General features: G+C 44.0%; 1 protein-coding gene across 1 annotated transcript in view; it reads left to right on the top strand.

Annotated features, from left to right (window-relative positions):
* Positions 1-18578, top strand: part of LOC142586950 (uncharacterized) — a 113515-nt gene that overhangs the window by 56954 nt on the left and 37983 nt on the right. The gene's annotated exons all lie outside the window — the stretch shown is intronic.

Here is an 18578-nt window from a genome sequence, read left to right as displayed (position 1 = left end):
ACCTGCGACGCCGGCCGATGGTGTTTAAGATCTGTAGATCTGCGCTGGCGACCACTGTAATTTGAACGTTCGAAACACAGACCCTTTCAAGTTTCACTAGCTTAGCACGACTCACTGAAGAATAATCAGGTATTGCCTACAATATCATTGACAAAAGTGAGGTTAGGAGAAGAAGTAAGACATATACAGAGGTGAGTGATGGCTACGTCTTCTGTTGCTGAGATCTTCAGCATAAGGGAGAGTATGGTGCAAGAATTCAATTTCATAAGGACATTGCAGACAACATTGATGCACTCTACAGGTTTACATAAACGTAGCAGTCGGCGTAAGAAAGCTAATTGGAACAAACAATAACGAAGTCCTTACAAATATGGTGGATCCATAAGAACAATTTCTCCGGCAAAGTGGCATCCCACAAAGCTTCATATTGCGTTCAGACTGCCGTGGTTAGAATACGTGAAGTGTCTATGAAACCCGCACACACCGCCGTCGTCATAAGTGTTAAGTGAGCTTCTGCCTAAACGCGAAGCACAATCAATTTGCATTTGCTCAATTCAATAGCAATCAGTACCAGCACGGCTGAGTTCTCGTTTCCTAAAGAAAGATAATATAGAAAAGGCTTATGAGCTGAGACCTTAGGGATAAAAGTGCAAAGCATAATCTACGCGCTATGCAGAAGAATTCGCCGAAAATTCATTCAGAACGCGGCTCGCAACAGCGGTGGCGTGAAAGTCGACCATTAAACGACTGCACATACACAGGAGAATTATGGCGCATCCGTCTAATGCGTCGAGTTGCTGTCCTTGAGGCTCCCTTGGGAGGCGGGCTGCATTCAGCTTAGAATCATAAAGTAAAAGGCATCTTTTAGTCATTGTTGAAAGGCGCATTCCTAGTGTGACATACATATTTGCCCAAGCTACCGCCAAAGCCGTTCACTCAATAGCAGCGCACAACTATAGTGGGACACACCCAGTAATCCAAGTTGGTACAATGATGTTCTTTGGAGACTAGCACAGACATAGTGGCTCACATGTAGTACTCCGAGTCACCGTGAAAGAGTACCTGCCCAGTCTCGTGTCTACATTCATCCATGTCGGTGTGAATGACGTTCGCTGAAGAGAGACACCTGTGTACAGGGCGGTCCTTCATAAAATGGAACACTCGAGCACGTGGCCTGTGCTCGAGTGTTCCATCCTATGAAGGACCACCCTGTACACAGGTGTAAGCACCCTCTGCGGAGGGTGCTTAAAGTGCCAACAACAGCAATTAGTCAAGGAGAAGAAGGCCAGCCTGGACCCAATCGGGCGAAAAGAAATGAACTCGGCCGAGAGCGTGCAAACAAAAAAGCTGCTTAGCACGAAGAAAACGTGATATCCAATATCATAACACTGAGAATATTATGAAAGCATGAGAAAGGAACCGGAGGGCGGCATGAAATTAACTAGAAATAAATTTGGCTTAGTAAATGTTAGTTTGTATGCAGGAAGAGATAATCGCGGCAATGTCATAAGCAATGTCGATGATGTAGTAAAAGCAGCCGAGGAATTCTGTACTAAAGAATACTCTAACCAGAGCAACCTCGCAACCTTTATGGGAAGCAGTGACGAACACGATTCAGAAGCTTGATGTGTATCTATGTGTAGGGGTCTGCGACAGAAGTGGCGAGCAAAAGCGGCATGCGAAGGTGGAATAATAGGTGATTTATTGGAGGATGGGTGCATATTAAGCTTGAAAGGGCGGGCGCCTTTGTATGCAATGCCTCAAGATTCCGAGTGTACCAGAGGGTAGCAAATTTCCAACTGTATGTTAAGAGGTAAGGAGAGACATTTTAAAGAAAAACTGCATTGGAACCAAAATACCTTGCTTTCGTTAACAAGCCAACTATTAACAATGGTAATGATGAATAAAAGAAGGGCAACCCTTGGTTTAATCCAAACCACCGAAAAGGTTTATTTGGCAACGGGCACTCGAATATAAATCATATGATTAGAATCAAACGGGCGCTTCAGAGCTCTGTGGAGTACAACCAACCTTTTATATGGCTTTCATAGAATATGAAGAGTCATGCGAATGAGTACTGATACAATCAATTGTGGAGGGTATGTAAATATCTGAAAAACATCTCTAATGATTTCACAGGGACCTTGATACTCCAAATGAAAAGCATTGTAATGCTGATTATCAAAGGCGACTGGCTCAGTGAAACATTCCATTTAATGTTTTCAGCGCACGCTTACAAAAAATATTAACAGAGCCTCTCTGCACGCATCACACACACGAAAGTCCGACACGAACTCGCCGGAGATGCACCGCGTTAACACTTTCAATGCACGCTGCCGCTTCTCGTCGACCCTCACGTCAGCGATCGTAGTGATGTTCCTATCGAACTATACTTTATTGCAGACGTTGCAGGTAGAGCCGAAATGATAACCAAGAAACTCCCTTTGAAACCTGGCCTCCGTGCCCTGTAACTCATCCACAATGAAGCCTTGAGGCGGAAGGCAATTCTCACCATTCTCTGACAGACGGTATGCTTCTTTGGTTCTCGCTGGTCGCTTACGTGCCATTTCCTGGGCACGCTCGTCGACCACCGCATTAGCATGTGCAGGCCGTCGACGATCACACTCACGTCGCTGCTCCCTCCATCGCTTTTCATACACTCGCTGTTCATCTGCAGTCCTGACAACACGCAGCCTACTCATTGCTGATGATAGTTTTATGCACAACGGAGCTAGCTGTGAAAGAAGAGGATGACGAACGAGCCAGCGGTGGCACGAGAGCTCTCGAGCGGTTGTGCCGATGGTCGCCAACGAAGAAGGCGACGACGCTCGAGCCATAGCCGATGATGCGAATTTCAGTTCGTAGACGCCACGAAACCACGGATTTGAGCCATATACAGCGTGGCTGTTAAAATAGTTGAGACAAAACCATAGACAGCTCAACAAGCGATGGGGAAAAATTGTTAGGCCTTACCTTAACAAGCAACGAGTTTGTGGTGTGAACTAGAGAGCGAACAGGGGTTTTCAATATTCTAGTTCCAATTAACAGAGAAAAGTTTAAATTCTACTCTGTAGCTATATGATGTGGCGCATGTTGGGTGTCCTTTAATGGAGTACACATTGACGCCCCGTGACGTGTTCATTTCATAAGCTTTAGTTTCATGCACTACTGGTGTCTAGCGACTCGTGCAAGGCCATATTAAATATAGACGGTAGGTGATTCGCTTATATAACGCCTTACGTGAACTTAGTATGTGTCGCTGAGAGATTAAGTGATTGCTTAATTGCTTAATAACGAGTTTTATGTTTTCCTATTGCCTAAAATATAGCCTTAAACAAAGTGGGTTTGATTGGCTGCTCATTTCATGTAAATATTTCGGACTAGCTTTGTACACCAATTTGCAAATGCAAACGAAGCTGAGTAATCTCCAACGCATTTTCCCAGCTGAAGCGTGTGCTCGAAGAATACACCAAAAGTGACGAGCTGTCATCATATATTCGACATGCCAAGAGAGTAATACATTGGTGTAAGTACAAATATTTGATTGGTTTTGTTATCGCATCATTATTAAGCAGCAGGGGGGGGGGAGCTGATTGCACTTCTTAGAGCTGTCGCTTCAAGTGAACGATAAACTAATTTGTTTAAATCTATACGATAAGGCAAAATGACTTCGACAGAAGCATGACAACTTACTTGGGAAAAACTTTATCAGACCATCTCCGTTACAATAGCGGCTGCAAAAACAGATGTTTCTAAAGCTGTATTTCGAGTTGAGATTTACGGTTTTTCATGGCGACAATGAACAATTGATAAATTAGACAGACACAATGTGAAGAATGGAGAAGGCTCCGGAAGCACTGTGTCTTGTTTGCCTAACGTCGTCGTACTCTCCTTTTTTAAAATAATTCATGCTGCGGGGTTTCAGGCGCCTGGGGTGGTTGGGCTGAGTGATTGCATTGCATTTCTGGGGTATCCCAGCCTGGACGGCATTGCTGTTGGTCATAAAGCACTGTCACTCGGCTGTCATCTTCCCCATGGGAACGTCAATGCCTTTCACCCTTTAAACAGTTTTAGTTTAGCGTATGCTATAAAATAGGACGTCGTCACAGCGCATGCACAGAACGCTTAACGACCAAAGTCGTATAGCGTACGCACGCTATTTGTCTTTGCGTTAGCGTCATTGCGTTGTTTGCGGAGTTTGCGTGAAACATGGCGGCGGTACCGGCTGCCCCCTTCGAATTGAATTTGGCGTTGCTTTTGTTAAATATACTTCGTTCATAGAAAATGACAGTGTAAACGGCTTTCGCTTAGTCTCAAGCCGCTTCGACAACAGATTATTATGAATAACATTGTATTATGAATAACAAGATCGCTTCTTGTTTCAAACGCGTAGAAGCCAAACGAAAGAAAAATTCAAAATGGATGGATGGATGAATGGATGTTATCAGCGTCCCGTTTGGAACGCGGCGGTCAGTCGCACAAACAAGCTGTTGCTATTATATTGCCTAACGTGCTACATAGTTTAAACAATAAAAAAAGAACACTATGAACTACCACACCCAAGTTTTCTGATCCCCTATTACGAAGTGTGCTTTTGTACGGCTCCGCATTTTGTTGTTTCCCTACTTTTCTACCACCAATCCTCCGATCACCTCTTACTAATGCCTATTGAGCACATGTTTACTTTACCACTGCTCCCGCTGAACCCAACGGCTTCAAGGAGGCCAGTGGTGCCTATATCGACCGCTTTGTAGACGTCTTCACATTCCAATAAAACATGCTCCATCGTTTCCCTAGCTTTACCGCAGCAAGCACAAGCTTCTTCTTCCTTCTTATATTTCGCTTTATAGGTGCGTGTTCTAAGGCATCCCGATCTCACTTCGATAAGTAATGAGCTTCCCTTTGAGTTATCATAAACGGTTTCTTCCCTGATTTCATTTTTTCCTCTTAAGTAGTTACTCGTTGCAGGTTTCTTTTCCATTGCCGCCACCCATGAAATTATTTCCGCTTCTATGATTTCCCGCTTGACCTTCTTCGCTGCTTTCTTTCCCACCCTACAAGTCACATACTTGCTGGTAAGCTTCCTAGTTCCTTTCCTCCGCTGTGAATCAATGTTTTTCCTGTACAGATACTTTAACCTCTCCCAGCCCATTTACTTTCTTCCATATTCCCCAGTCGCTCTTCATACTCAATTTTACTGAGAGCTTCCCTCACTTCAACACTAGCCCAGCTCATATCACCCTGCACAGCTCCCTTTGTAGTCCTCCCGTGAGCACCCTATTCGAGGAAACCCACTGACCTTTCGTTCCCGTCGAGTCCTCATTGTATCGCTTATTTAAACAAAAAACCTCATTTTCAAAAGTAAGTCCTGGAACCATTGTACCTTTCCACATACCTCGGAAGACCTTGTAGCTATTGTATCCCCATTGCCCTCTGGCTTCATTATGACTGAATTTGTCTTCCCCTTCAATGTTGTTTTTACCTGTGTTTCCATGTATCTATTGCCTTCGTTTATTCATATATCAAGGTATTTATATTCTTTTACCCGACCTATTTCCTGGCCCTGCATCTCTACTCTCTGTTCACTGTTTTCATTGAGAACCATAGCACCTGATCTTCTAACACTAAATTTGAAAGCTAAGTTTTTGCCTTCCTGCACACAGATATTAGCCAGACGTTGCAAATCGCTTTGCTTGTTAGCTAGCAACACAATGTCGGCCACATAAAATAAATCTGGGAGCTGCTGCTCTACTACTGTACCCGCCTGTTTGAATGAGAGAATAAACCCGATATTCCTACTAGCGCCCTCTCCATCCTCACCATGTTCATCATAAACAGCAGTGGGGATAAAAGGCACCCCTGCCTCATTCCCTTGTTTATATGAACCTTCCCCTCGCTCCTCATCCCTTCCCATTTAATGAAAACGGTATTTTATAGGTAAATCTCTCTCAAAAGCAGTAGACAATCGGCACCTAAGCCTTCCCTTTCCAGAATATCCGACAAAATGTTGCGGTCTACGCTGTAATAGGCTCCTGTAATCTCTAAAAATGCCAGATACAACGGTCGGTTTTCTACTTTTGATATATCAATACACTGAGGAAGAACAAAAAAGTTATCATCCAAACGCCTACCTCTTCTAAAGCCATTCTGAAGCTCTCCCAAAATGTCATTATTCTCTGTCCATGCTTGAAGCTTTAATTTGATTGCCTACATTGCTAGCCTGTATATTACCGATGTAATTGTCAACGGTCTATACGAGTTAATTTTATGTTTCTCCCCCTTACCTTTAGAAAATAAGTTCATTCCACTTTGTCGCCAACTGTCTGATATTCGTCGATCTTTTAAACTTTTTTTCCACTGCTTTCACCAGCGCATCTTTACTTTTTGGTCCTAGTTCATATATCAGCCTAACGGGAACCCCGTCTAGACTTGTGGCTGTGGGCTTAGGAATTTTCTCTTCCGCATTCTTCCACTTGAAATTTGTCAACACTAGCTCCATTTCCACTTGGGTCTCTTTCATGGCCTTTTTCCTTAACATACAGCATCGTCATTGCCTTGGAAATATTGCGCTGGTAATTTTTGGATGTAATTTCTTGCCACTTCTCCTTCCAGTCTGTTTTCATCTTCGTCTAGGATACGTTGTTGTATTGTTGTTGACTTCCTGCCTAATAATTTTAGGTAGTTCGAAAATATTCTAGGTGCGGCCTTCTTTGCCCACGTATTTCTGACAACCAAACTTGACTTTCAACTCCTAATTTTGCTTGCACCAGTATTTGAACCTTAGACTTTTTCTCCCGGTATATTTCCCTTTTACTGGTTACTTCATCCTGCGACAACTGCGCCTTCTTTGGCTGCCTGTGCTCCCTAGATGCTTTCTGTCGTTCGGCGATCGCTTCTCGTATCTCCCTGTTCCACCAGCTTTCCGGTTTATTTTTTTCTTTTCCAACGAACATTTTGTTTGTCTTTACATATTTCTGTCAGTATTACACTTAGAAGCTCACCATATTCCCTCTCATTACTTGGCCATTTGCCTAGTTGTTCCTCGACTCTAGTGACTATAACTATATTTAATGCAAACGGTATTTTATAGGTAAATCTCTCTCAAAAGCAGTAGACAATCGGCACCTAAGCATTCCCTTTCCAGAATATCCCACAAAATGTTGCGGTCTACGCTGTAATAGGCTCCTGTAATCTCTAAAAATGCCAGATACAACGGTCGGTTTTCTACTTTTGATATATCAATACACTGAGGAAGAACAAAAAAGTTATCATCCAAACGCCTTCGTTGGCTATCTTGCGCTCTTTGCTCTCTTTCCCAACAACATATCCCATTTTCAAAATGATGCGTTTATGGTCATTGCCTATGCTGCTAAACCCTTCCTCATCAATGACTCTTTCTCTCAACTTATCATGAATTCCTTCTGTCATTAGACAGTAATCAATGGTCGATTGCCTGTTTTCCAATTCCCACGTGATCTGCCCTTCACACTAAGGCCCTGTATTTACGATAACGATGTTATGTTTCTCAGAAAGGTCTAGCATCGACTTCCCGTTGTTGTCGGTATAGCCATCTAAGTCCTGTATGTGGGCATTCATGACACCCAATAGGACAATTTCAGCACCATTCTCGAAACCCCTAATATCAGCGCTTATGCAGTGCACTATCTTTTTATTCTTCTCTGGCAATTATTTCCGGTCCTGAAATACGTAACGCCCAACCAAGTTTTTTCCCACCCATTGTACCTGAGAATCAAAGATGCTCTTGATATCGTGCATTTACTCCTTTCAATTTTGCTCATTGATGGATGAGCATTCCGATTCCACCTCCCTTTCTTTCCGACCTAATTCAGTTGCACGGTTCCCAAACCTAATTCTCAATAAGTGGCGCCTCTTCTGAGTCTCTAAGGAGCGTTTCTGTAACCGCATACATCCCCATTTGTTCGCTATTTAACTACTTCTAAAACACTGCCCACTTTTCCTTTCGTCTGCTGCCCTGCATGTTTATGTACCCCATTGCATGTCGAGCTCTCTTTCTTGCTTTCCATCTTTTTCTGTTATCGACGGCGATGCTCTTCTGAGGTTCCCCTAGGGTGCCTTCTTCTTTACTACCTACTCTGGCCTCCTGAGCACCCGCGGGCCCACTAAAAAAGCAACAACGTGACCACCAAGTCGCCACCCCGGTTCTCGTGCTAGCCTGTATTTGAAGTGGATCCCGTCTCGTTTATAACCACCACACCTTCTCACTTCCCTGTTTACTTCAAAAACCCCGAAGCCGTTATTTCGGTTCATTTTCCATATCGCCTCATTGGCAGCCACTACAGTCCTTTGTACGTGACTGTCACGCACAGGCACTGCGGTACCGTGCACACCACGATCTGCTCCTAAAGGGATAGCTCGCGCAAGTCATCCACCCCCTTCGCCAAGCGCTCGCCTATTTATGTCCTTTTCCTTAAGGACGTCATTTAGCTCAACTGCTACTATGACAAGGTTGCGCACGCGGGCATTTTCCGCGAGCTTTTCTTTTCCGCGCTCCATGACAGAACCCAGTCTCCGCCCTGGAAATGTGCTACCGCCACTCCTTTATAGCATTTCACCCTCTCCGCAATTGCTTTTGAACACCCAGAAAGGTTTGAGTCACCAGCGATAGTCACCCTTTCCCTCTCTCCTACCCATCCCTGCTTCCCTTCGTCCTTTTCCGCGTGATTCGGACTCGACAGGGGCATTGTCCCCTGGACTCCTGCGTTTTGCGCTTGGCGGCCTCAAGGTAGGTGCCGCAATTTCCAGCTAACTTATCACGCTGCACGCATTCCACGTACTTTGCTGATACTCCCTCTCCTGTCGAGTCGGGGGTCTGCTTTCCATTGTCACGCCCATTCTCCTTCACCATGGCGGCCCTGTTCTGCTTTCCCTCCTTTCGTGCATCACGCTCCCAGTTCAGCTCATTTTTTGAGTTCTTGCACCTGTTTGACAAGCGCTTCCTGGAACGTCTACATCTTCTGCAGCCTAGTATCCACATCACATTGTTTGCGGGTGTTTCGACGCCCTCTCCATTCTCATCCGTCTCCTCAGCAGCCTTGAGGGACCCACGCGCACTGCCTGCTTTCCCGGCCACGGTTTTTTGCAAATATTGCAATACTATATAAGGCTACTACTGATGCAAATACTGTAACACTATATCAATGCAGAGCACGTTCCTTTTAGCAAAAACCGATACGCACAGGATCCAAATCCTCAAAATGCTGCAAAGCAACTCTCACCACTGTTTGTTTCAAAAGCAATCAATGCCGCGGAGACCGAAGGTACAACACACTCTCGCATGCGCTGATCCACGCCGCCACCCTCTCACTTTTCTACCGAAACAGACACAGTAAAACCACTAATAGCTATTAGTTTTGCCACTTCCAAGCTACTATTTAAAGACTACAAACACTACGCCCCACCCTACTGCACGTGTACAAGCACGTGGCGCGAAAAGACGCTTTAACCACCCTGCAAAACCAAATGTACACGAAACACACCCGGTGACCCGAAATACAAGAGACAAAGAAAAAAAAAGAAAGAAAGCCACCTAATTACTATTTAAAGACAAAAAAATCAGCAAATCAAAAACAGAAGCTATCTCAAAGCGTGCGCAAAAGCTTATGATTTCGTCGCCGCATTGCAGCCCCGAAAAGCACGTCCTTTCGCCACAGAATCCAAACCAACCTACATGCTTTTCGATGTTTCACCGCCTTCTGTCCCTACAGACGGGGCTCTAAGATCCGAAGATTTTGCAAGCCAGCTAAAACTGTAAAATACATGCGTTGCTTAGTGTACGCATTCTATGCCTATAGCGTATGCTATAGTTGCGTACACTACACTAAAACTGTCTATTGGCCGACTTGTCGCGAACGATTCGCTCCCTGCTTGCGTGCGCTCCGGGTAAGCGTGCGCAAGAAGGGGCCCGAGCAGACACGTCGGGGCGTCGGAAGATGTGCACGTGTTCCTCTCTGCCAGCGTCGGTCCCTTTGTCCGCCGCCGACCGGTGGTTACTTCGGCTCATGTGGGTCCCTGCTTCGGCGGGTGTGCGCACTGTCCGGTCGTCTCGATCTCCTGAGGCAGAGCCGTCCGATCGTGTCCCCATCTCTTCTTTTGTTTCTTCCTGTTTCCATTTCCTCTGCTGTGGGGTTGCGCGATGGCAGGCCTTGGCGGAAAGATGGGCTGCCTCTATTTTCTAGGTACTTTCTAGGTTCTGTCGAGGTGCGCTGCTAGCGGCCACCGGCGATCTTTGGCCATGTACTGTTTCGCCATTAGATTTGGATTCGGACGTGTTGCCAAAACTTGGGTGTGTGTTGACCCCCAGCTTGATAAATATGATTTGTTCTTTAAGGAGAGCTTCTGTTATGTTCCTGCATGCATCCTTATGGAACGTAAGGAGGGATGCGATCGTCGGCATTTGTGCGCTACCTCAAAGCTGCCGGCAACTTATTCAGACTGTTTACACGCGAGAAAAGTTTTCCGGCTCTTGTAGCACGTGTAGTGGCATTCATCAGAGCGCCATCCACACGCTAATAGTAACCTGCGGCTTCTTGTCTTGCGGGGATTAATGGAGTATCGTCGCGGCTGCTGGCGTCCGTGTAACCATACGCTGCACAGAACGCCGGCATGATCGGCCCACCACGTCAACTACCACTCTTCATACACACTAACAAAGGAATGCAGTCTCGAGCGAGGGAGATTGTGACGGCACACACGCAGAAACAAGCGCGTTCAGGCACGGTCGCGGAGACTGCGAAGGAGCGGAATACCCATGGCGACGTCACTACGGCGTAGTTTCCGGTCTGCGTTCGCACGTCAGCGTAAGCAGCAGCGCGCGGCGCTCGACGGGCGGCAGAGCAACAGCGCAATTTTAACCGGCGATTACATCGTTGCTAAGTGAAAAATCCCGCGGAAATTTTACGTACAAGGTTTATAAGGTTCCCGCATCCATATATAAGCGCCTTATTGAATTCGACAGACCCTTCATCTTCCCTTTAATGAGTGTGAAGGTACCCGATTCTTTCATGAATATACAAACTATGGTGCACAACCAATCGAACAATTAAAAAGATATATCCTAGAAGGTTTTCAGATGATATATTGCGACACTGATTATCTCCGTAGGCCGCGAGTATGGCCCTCACTAAAAGAATATGATCATATTTACACAGTATTTAGGTAGTGTCAAAGGAACCGAAATGGAAAATTGGTACGATGTAATATATTTGGTAATAAGGAAGCCTTATATTACCGTATATAGGCCCGTCTTCGAATAGTATTACATCGCAAAAGGTTCTAAACGATTTCTTTTCCGCACTTGATCAGTAGTGCGAAGGCCCCTTAACTTACTTTAGCAATTATACTGGGAGGTTCTAGCATTGAAATATACATAAGGAGAGAGTGTTGAGCGCAATTGAGACATAATATAAGCATGTACTTATGCGCAAGCTAGTAAGAGTGCGTGCTTATATTAAGTCCAAATGTTAAAAATAATGTGTCGCATGAATCAGTTTAGAGCGTGCAATCACTTAACCGAGGTTGACTGAGGATTCTGCAGGTTATAGCAATCCTAAAAATGAATATAGCGTGCGCGAAATATTGCATATTCGAATTCTTATGGCATTTAAGGCTTCGCTCTGAGCTGATGAAATGCATGTTGTTGCATGTCGATGAAGACTTTTCAAGCAATTGCAAAATTTCGTTCTATCATCACAAATGAAATTTTTTATTAGTATCCATGTTCCTACAAAACAATGATAAATATTGCGCCAAGCTACTAATGTAAGACTGCTTTTGTTCCTGTACTTTAAGAAACATTGGCGCCCATAAAACAACTGAGACAATAATTTCTTTCATTTTCAGCTATTGACTTTGCAGGAACAATTTCCTACCGATTTCCGTTTTGCGGCCACAAAATTCACCATGCAATCTATTACGTAGCCCATATGTGAGTCTCAAGAAGCTCCTAATAAATTTTGACAGTTGTGTATGACAAAATAAAGGCCAGGCCGAGACTTTCAATGTTCTCGGAAATGAAAGCTTTCACATATGGTGTTCATGTATGATTGCGGTTATGACAACACCACTTTCAGGCACCTGTTTCTATTTGATAATTCACAGCTTTGTAAATTGAAGAAGTAAAAACCAACAGAGGGCACACGTGATGAAATATCGGGTGGCACGCCAGGACATGTTGAAATGTTCTCACCAACTTCTAGTTGCACGAGAGTATTGAAGCAACCAATGTTTTCACATTCGCGAGCTGTCATGACTTTAAGGGCGATGTTTTTGGTTGTTCCGTCTTGCTCGCCAGAAGCGTCATATTTCAGGCACGTTATGTCCCATTTTTGGATGCGGCTGGATTATATTCATTTCTTTGGATGCGCTGATCGAAGCAGTGGGACTCGAGGCAGCAGCGTGTCCCATGTGGTAGCGAGCGCGCACAGCGTAGTAATATGATTTAAAGGCGAATCGTTTCTTGCCTAGTCAGAGTTAAGGTCCAATGCGAGGCCGTCTGGCGTCGCAGTGTTTGTCACATAGGCGCGCGCACCTCCATGCGCCAGATCCCCCGCCACTACTGGTTTGTCACCTTCTTGCTACACTCACCAGTTCGGGTGTGCGCTCCGAAAATGGACGGAGCTCGGTTGCTCCTGGGGCACTATGCAGTGCCTAGGCTTCTAATTGCAAGTACAATACGGGACGCTCTCATGTCTGAAGTGGCAGTAAAGCCTAACAGTGCGAATGCGCCTACGAGACGACAGAGCTATGCGATGCGTGCTGAAGCTGTGAAGCAGGAGGAGACGCGAAAGACGGATGAGATAAGCGTGACCGGGAGCAACGCTTCGCCAGGCTTTCAATAGGTGAAGCGCCAATAGTGACGACACACAAGACGAAATACAGACAGGACAAGGCGCTACTTGCAACTGTTTATTGAAATCACGGGTGGCTGATTATATAGCCATGAGGAGAGGGGAAGGAAAATGAGGGACACTGAATATGTAAATGCGCACGTGTGAGAACACTGAATATATAAGGAATTACGCGTAATCTAAATCTAAAACTTAACTAAAAACATGATTTCATTCGTGTATATATTCAATGACGGGGTACTGACACAGTTGTCCCTCTTTTCTTAATCTCGTTGGCCTCCAACAATTCACGCGCAACAGAATCTTTACTTTTATATATGATTGTCGTATCATGAAGCCTTGCTTTACATACTTGTTCATCCTCATTCCCGCAGGCCTTGCAATGAGGCGGCAAGTTTGAACGATATCTATTTTTCAATGAAAGCTTATGCTCCCGCAGGCGTTCATTTATACATCGGCCAGTTTGGCCGATATACTCTTTTCCACACTTCAGTGGTATGTGGTATACTACCCCTTCTTCACACTTCACACTTCACACTTATGCTTAATAGAACACCCAACTTTTTTAGAGTCATCCGGACCAATCAGGCGGCACAAAGTAGCAAGTTTTCACGGCGCGGAAAAAGCCACAGGAATTTTGTATTTCACGGTCACGTGTTTCAGATTATTCGCCACTTTACGAGAATATGGTATCACCACCGCTTTAGCTTTCTTTTCGACTGTTTGACCTTCTTCGCTTCTTTTTCTTTCTTTTTTCAGTTTTTTCAATAACGCCTCCGAAAGTGCGCTTAAAACCAAGCAAGAAAAGCCAGCCTTCCTCCACTTCAAGATCTGGTCCTCAAAGCTTGCTTGTGCCTTATGACAGCACGATTATGTCAGCGCGGATTCGAGGCACATAGTGGCAATTGCTCGTTTAACATTCTTGGGGTGTGTAGACTCATACGGCAACAATTCTTCGCGGGCACGGGGTCGGTACATCCAGCAGGAGCCTTCGTCAGTAAGGGTTATGTCAAGATCTAAAAACTGCAAGCTGTTATCTTTGGCTAGTTCGAAAGTGAAATCTAAGCCTTTTCGTTGCTGTTTAAAATCTGTTAAAATGCCCTGCACAATATGCGAGTAAGTCAAGCGAGATCTTTCCCTTAGTAAAATTTAAAAATCGTCAACATACTACATACATACAATCATACATCATACGATCATACGATCATACAACATACATACGATCAGCTGTCGGAAACTTTGTCTGAATATCTTGGCAGAAATATTGGCTACAGAGGTGAACTTTCTAAAGCACCATCTCGAATGTTCGGATTGTTCGTTTATTACAAGCATCGCAGAAGAATGTCGGAATCCTACGAACAGCTCCTGAAGCACTGATAAGGCACTACAAGCACTATGTGCGCCTTCATTGTATCTGACTTATTTGTTATTTCGTCGAAATACAACACTACCATTTGGTCGGCTCATTTACATTATTCGCTATACTATGAATTATATATTCTTTTCGATAAAGGAACAGTCTAATATACGACAGACACACGAAAGAATGTATAATGAAGACAGTTCCGAGGTGTCCAATTTTTTTTAAACATAAGTTGGACTAATAAGAAGAAAACACCTCCACAAAGCCGCACCTCGCTGGGTTTCACATTACATTTAGAGTGGCTAGGATACGTGAAGATCTGTGCATCGCACATGCATACCTTGCCGTGATCCAATGTATTAGGCGTACTTGTGCAGACATTAGGAATAATCTACGTGCACTACCTCGATTCGATGGCAGTTATTGGAAGCGTGGCGAGGAGCTCGCTTTTTCGAACTGAAAAAACGCATGTATGTTGCACTACACAAATTATTATAGTATAATCTACAGGCGCGATCACTGCTAGCGGGAACAGGGGAGACTGTGGTGCCGCTAGGCAGGGTGCATCTCCACCAGGGCCCCATGAATTCTTGCAGCACAGACGCAGACAAAGCTGTTGATGAATAGCTTTGAGATTCGACTGCACCGTGAGGCGCTTGTGGTGGCCTTCTGTGGAGTTCTACCACGAGCTCGCGTGCCCTCGCCAGCAGTTGCCGCGCCTGTAAGAAAACTACACAAGAATTCACTTTCAGAAATGTACGACAAAAATTAGGCGGTAGAAACCCTCAAAGCTTGCATTGTTTCATATAGTACGATCACAAGTTACTTGAAGTACCCAACTGTGGCCGTTGTGGTAAAATAAGCGGTTTCTGCGCCAAGCACGAGAGCTTGATAGCACGTCATGTCTGTTTTATTTATACTGTTGCTCTTCGGCAGTTTCTCGGATGTCGTTAAATCCATCTTCGTCACTTCTGATGGCGACAGGATGACAGCTAGAAGTGCGTCTGTGCTACGGCACGACAAATACACTTTTTGTACCGTCGGGTAATACGTTGAGGTAAGCTTATTCTACGGATCTTACAATTCGCTTATTCTGATTTTTTTAGATTGGCTCTCTAGCGCATCTTAAAAGAGTGTAAAATACTTACGTTACCCCCGGAGGTTCAATAGAAGTTGCAGTCGGGGACACTAGGAAGTACACACTGCTTGACGTCGTCTTTCCCTTGCCAGGTGTGTGGGGCGGAACTGCTTTTGGGCCGCCAGGCAAGTGGCCTGCAGATAAAAAAAAGAAACGTTATTCAGATACACCTAAGGTGTAGGAGCGTATTTGAATTGAATATTTCGTTAGGTAGAAAAGAAATGCAATAACCTTGCCTTATTCATTCCAGCGTGTTTGGCGCAAGAAAAGGAAAGAACTAAGCAATGTGACACGTGTATGCGCCCGGTGACCCCCGTCATATTCAGGGACGTGCTTTCATATCGAAATGGGCCGCATCGTGTCCAGCCCGCCTGTAAAACAATGGTGAAAGAGACACGTTGGATGCACTTTTAGCAAGAGCCGTCTATACTAGTAGAGCAAATGGTATGTACACGGCATGCTCAAGGAAGAGTTGCATAAGATACTTCACCGCGACGCAATAACAGATGCCGAAACAACGTGTATTCACAATCAGTCACCAGAACCAGTTCTCGGAACGCACAAAACTGGCTGTTCCTTTTCGCTGCCTTTGTGATGTAGAAAGAAACACTTGGTGGGCAGATGTGGAGATTTGTTAATGTTAGAAAAAAGAGTCCGGAGCTACTATACCGAGTGATCAATTTTAAATTGTCGAGGATATTTAAGAATCAACTGAGGCAGTAACATTTTTTTGCCCTTCAGCTGGATTGTTAGTAGAGGCAGACATTTTTAGCAGGAGGAATCGGAACACATATACAAATATTTATTCGTTATTTGCGAATTACCTTCCTATTTATTTACTGTATGGAACACATCGAAATTAAGGATTTGTAGCCGGTTAGTGAGATTAAAACATGTATGGACTTCAAATTTTTGTCCAAGAGTGACACTAGTTTGTAGATATGTCCCAATGTAGGACAAAATACATGGGCGCTTCTGTTACTTTTGTACTTGAATGTATGAAACAGCCCTCTGTTAGAAAAGCATGTGGAACAACACTATCTAATTACGGGGACTTTAACTGCGCATATATCCAAACTTGTGTCATTCTGGATGACCATTCCAAGTGTATACGCCTTGCAAGCTCACTGACACCAATTCGTAAAGTACAATATATGCCGGAAAAATTTGTGAATTTTTTTTCAGTGGGTAAATATGTCCTTCGACTTCTGGTGTAGGTATTGTCAGCCTCATTGAATAATGCAGCTCAAAGAGTGGAACTATGCAATCTCTAATAAGCAATTTTTGAAAATATATTGTATTTACAATACAATACAATATATTGTATTGTTGAAAGTATATTGGCCAAAGAACTAAATCCGCTAATCTTGCCCTTCATTATCGCAAGCATAATTCTTTCATGACTGCACAGATATTTGCGCCAAAAGCATCCGAATGCCACCGATATATACGACATTTTTGAAATAAAATGTGCAGCACCGATTGTGTAAGCAACCCTACCGTATCTTCGTCTGCCAGAAAAATATTGAATATCTTTAGAAAATATTGTAATTCTTGAACATGGGGTCAATGAGAATTTAATAACTGCACTGACCTTATGATAAAGATTTTATTAAAATTCCAGGAATAATGTACGGGTTAGCCTCACTTCTTGTTTTGTAGTCACTGTAAACGGGTACATTATAAAGATTCTAACGAAAACATTTTACTAACATACTTTGTTAGTTGTTGAAGCATCCCTCAGCTTCCTGTTGGCACCCAGGATCAATTGCTTCTAGCTTTCAATCATAAAACTGCGCACTAGTTTGGCGCAAGTAAAACATAAGATATACCAGTCCTTGCAGATGTGCTGGTAATAGTCTGGTGCTGGAGTTCGTACATTAAGTCCGAACTCGGCGACAATGTGTCAAAATACCATTGAAGCATTCTAAAGAGCGCTAACACCACTACCAAAGCTTGCTGAAACGTTTTACAGGTGTTAAATCAACTCTCTTCAGCCTTGAGTCATCTTCAAGAAGCGTGCAGGGTTTGCTGAGTTTCGTAGATTGAAATGCGTAAGCATGTGCACTCAGAAATATTTATTTTGTTTCCCTAGGTACAACTTCTGCGCATAATAATACATATCGTGCTAAGGAGCTAGTGTAAAAGTATTTCTGTTACAAGTTTACGCAGTTTTTACGACTAATATGTTATTCATAACCTTATACAAGGATTTCTTTCACTTCCAGCTACTGACTTCGTATTCTTATTCTTTGCCGGACCTCCATTTTAGTGGCATGAATTCCAACGGTGTACCCCCCCCCCCCCCCCTTTGCCAATTATTGCTCCTCAAGTGCTCTACATTAGGTTTTGTTAAAGTCCTTTATATTTTTGTGGTGCTGTAATCGATATATTAAATAAGAATAAAAGCCTACACGTCTGGTTCACCTTCAATTTCACTTTACTTTCCTTATGGGCCGCTGACTTCTGGAGCATTACCTGAGTTGGGTGCGAAATTTGATCACATAGAAGATAATTGTGAACTTCGATGAGATAGTTATGTAGTTTGTAGACAAGTTATTATACTAATCTGCAAACTAGACTAGTTCCTAGACTAGTTATTCACCCAGGCCTGTTCCTAATTCATACTTGTTGAAGTTATATGTCATTGAAATGTTAGAAAGCACTTTCCTGCGCATGCGACAGAGAGTATAAGCGTCGTATTTTCTAGGTTTTTTTTTCTAATTGTGTTTTCGTTGAACGAGTTCAAAAACCTAGTATGGTGAAAAGATCTATGCCGTGACACATCGGCATCCGTGTGAGGAGGAAGCTATTCGCTGTCGGTCAAGCACATATTCAAGACTATGGATACTCGTACGTCAATGGGACTTGAGGTGCGCTTACACTTGTCGGGAGCAGTGCGGAGAGAATGGGCAATGGACGTTGAAAGCCGTCATCGCGATGTTAGTGTAGTATACCGTAATGCAAATAAGGAGCGTGAACAGCTTGCTGCCGAGCATGCGTCGCCTAAAGAAGAAAACAAAACTGTCACAAAAGACTGGTTCTTTAGGTCGGTCACGATGGATGTGATAACTTGTTTTTTAATGCTCTGTGATTAGTAATACTGTTGTTGCACATGGTCTGCTGGCCTTCCTGGGACTACGCTGTTTCTAATAAAGCTCAGCTGATAGTACAGTCGTTGTGGTGCGAA

The sequence above is a fragment of the Dermacentor variabilis genome, chromosome 7 (assembly GCF_050947875.1).
Source record: "Dermacentor variabilis isolate Ectoservices chromosome 7, ASM5094787v1, whole genome shotgun sequence".
Classification (NCBI taxonomy): domain Eukaryota; kingdom Metazoa; phylum Arthropoda; class Arachnida; order Ixodida; family Ixodidae; genus Dermacentor; species Dermacentor variabilis.
The sequence above is the reverse complement of the archived record's forward strand: the minus strand, read 5'-3'. Positions and strand labels throughout refer to the sequence as shown.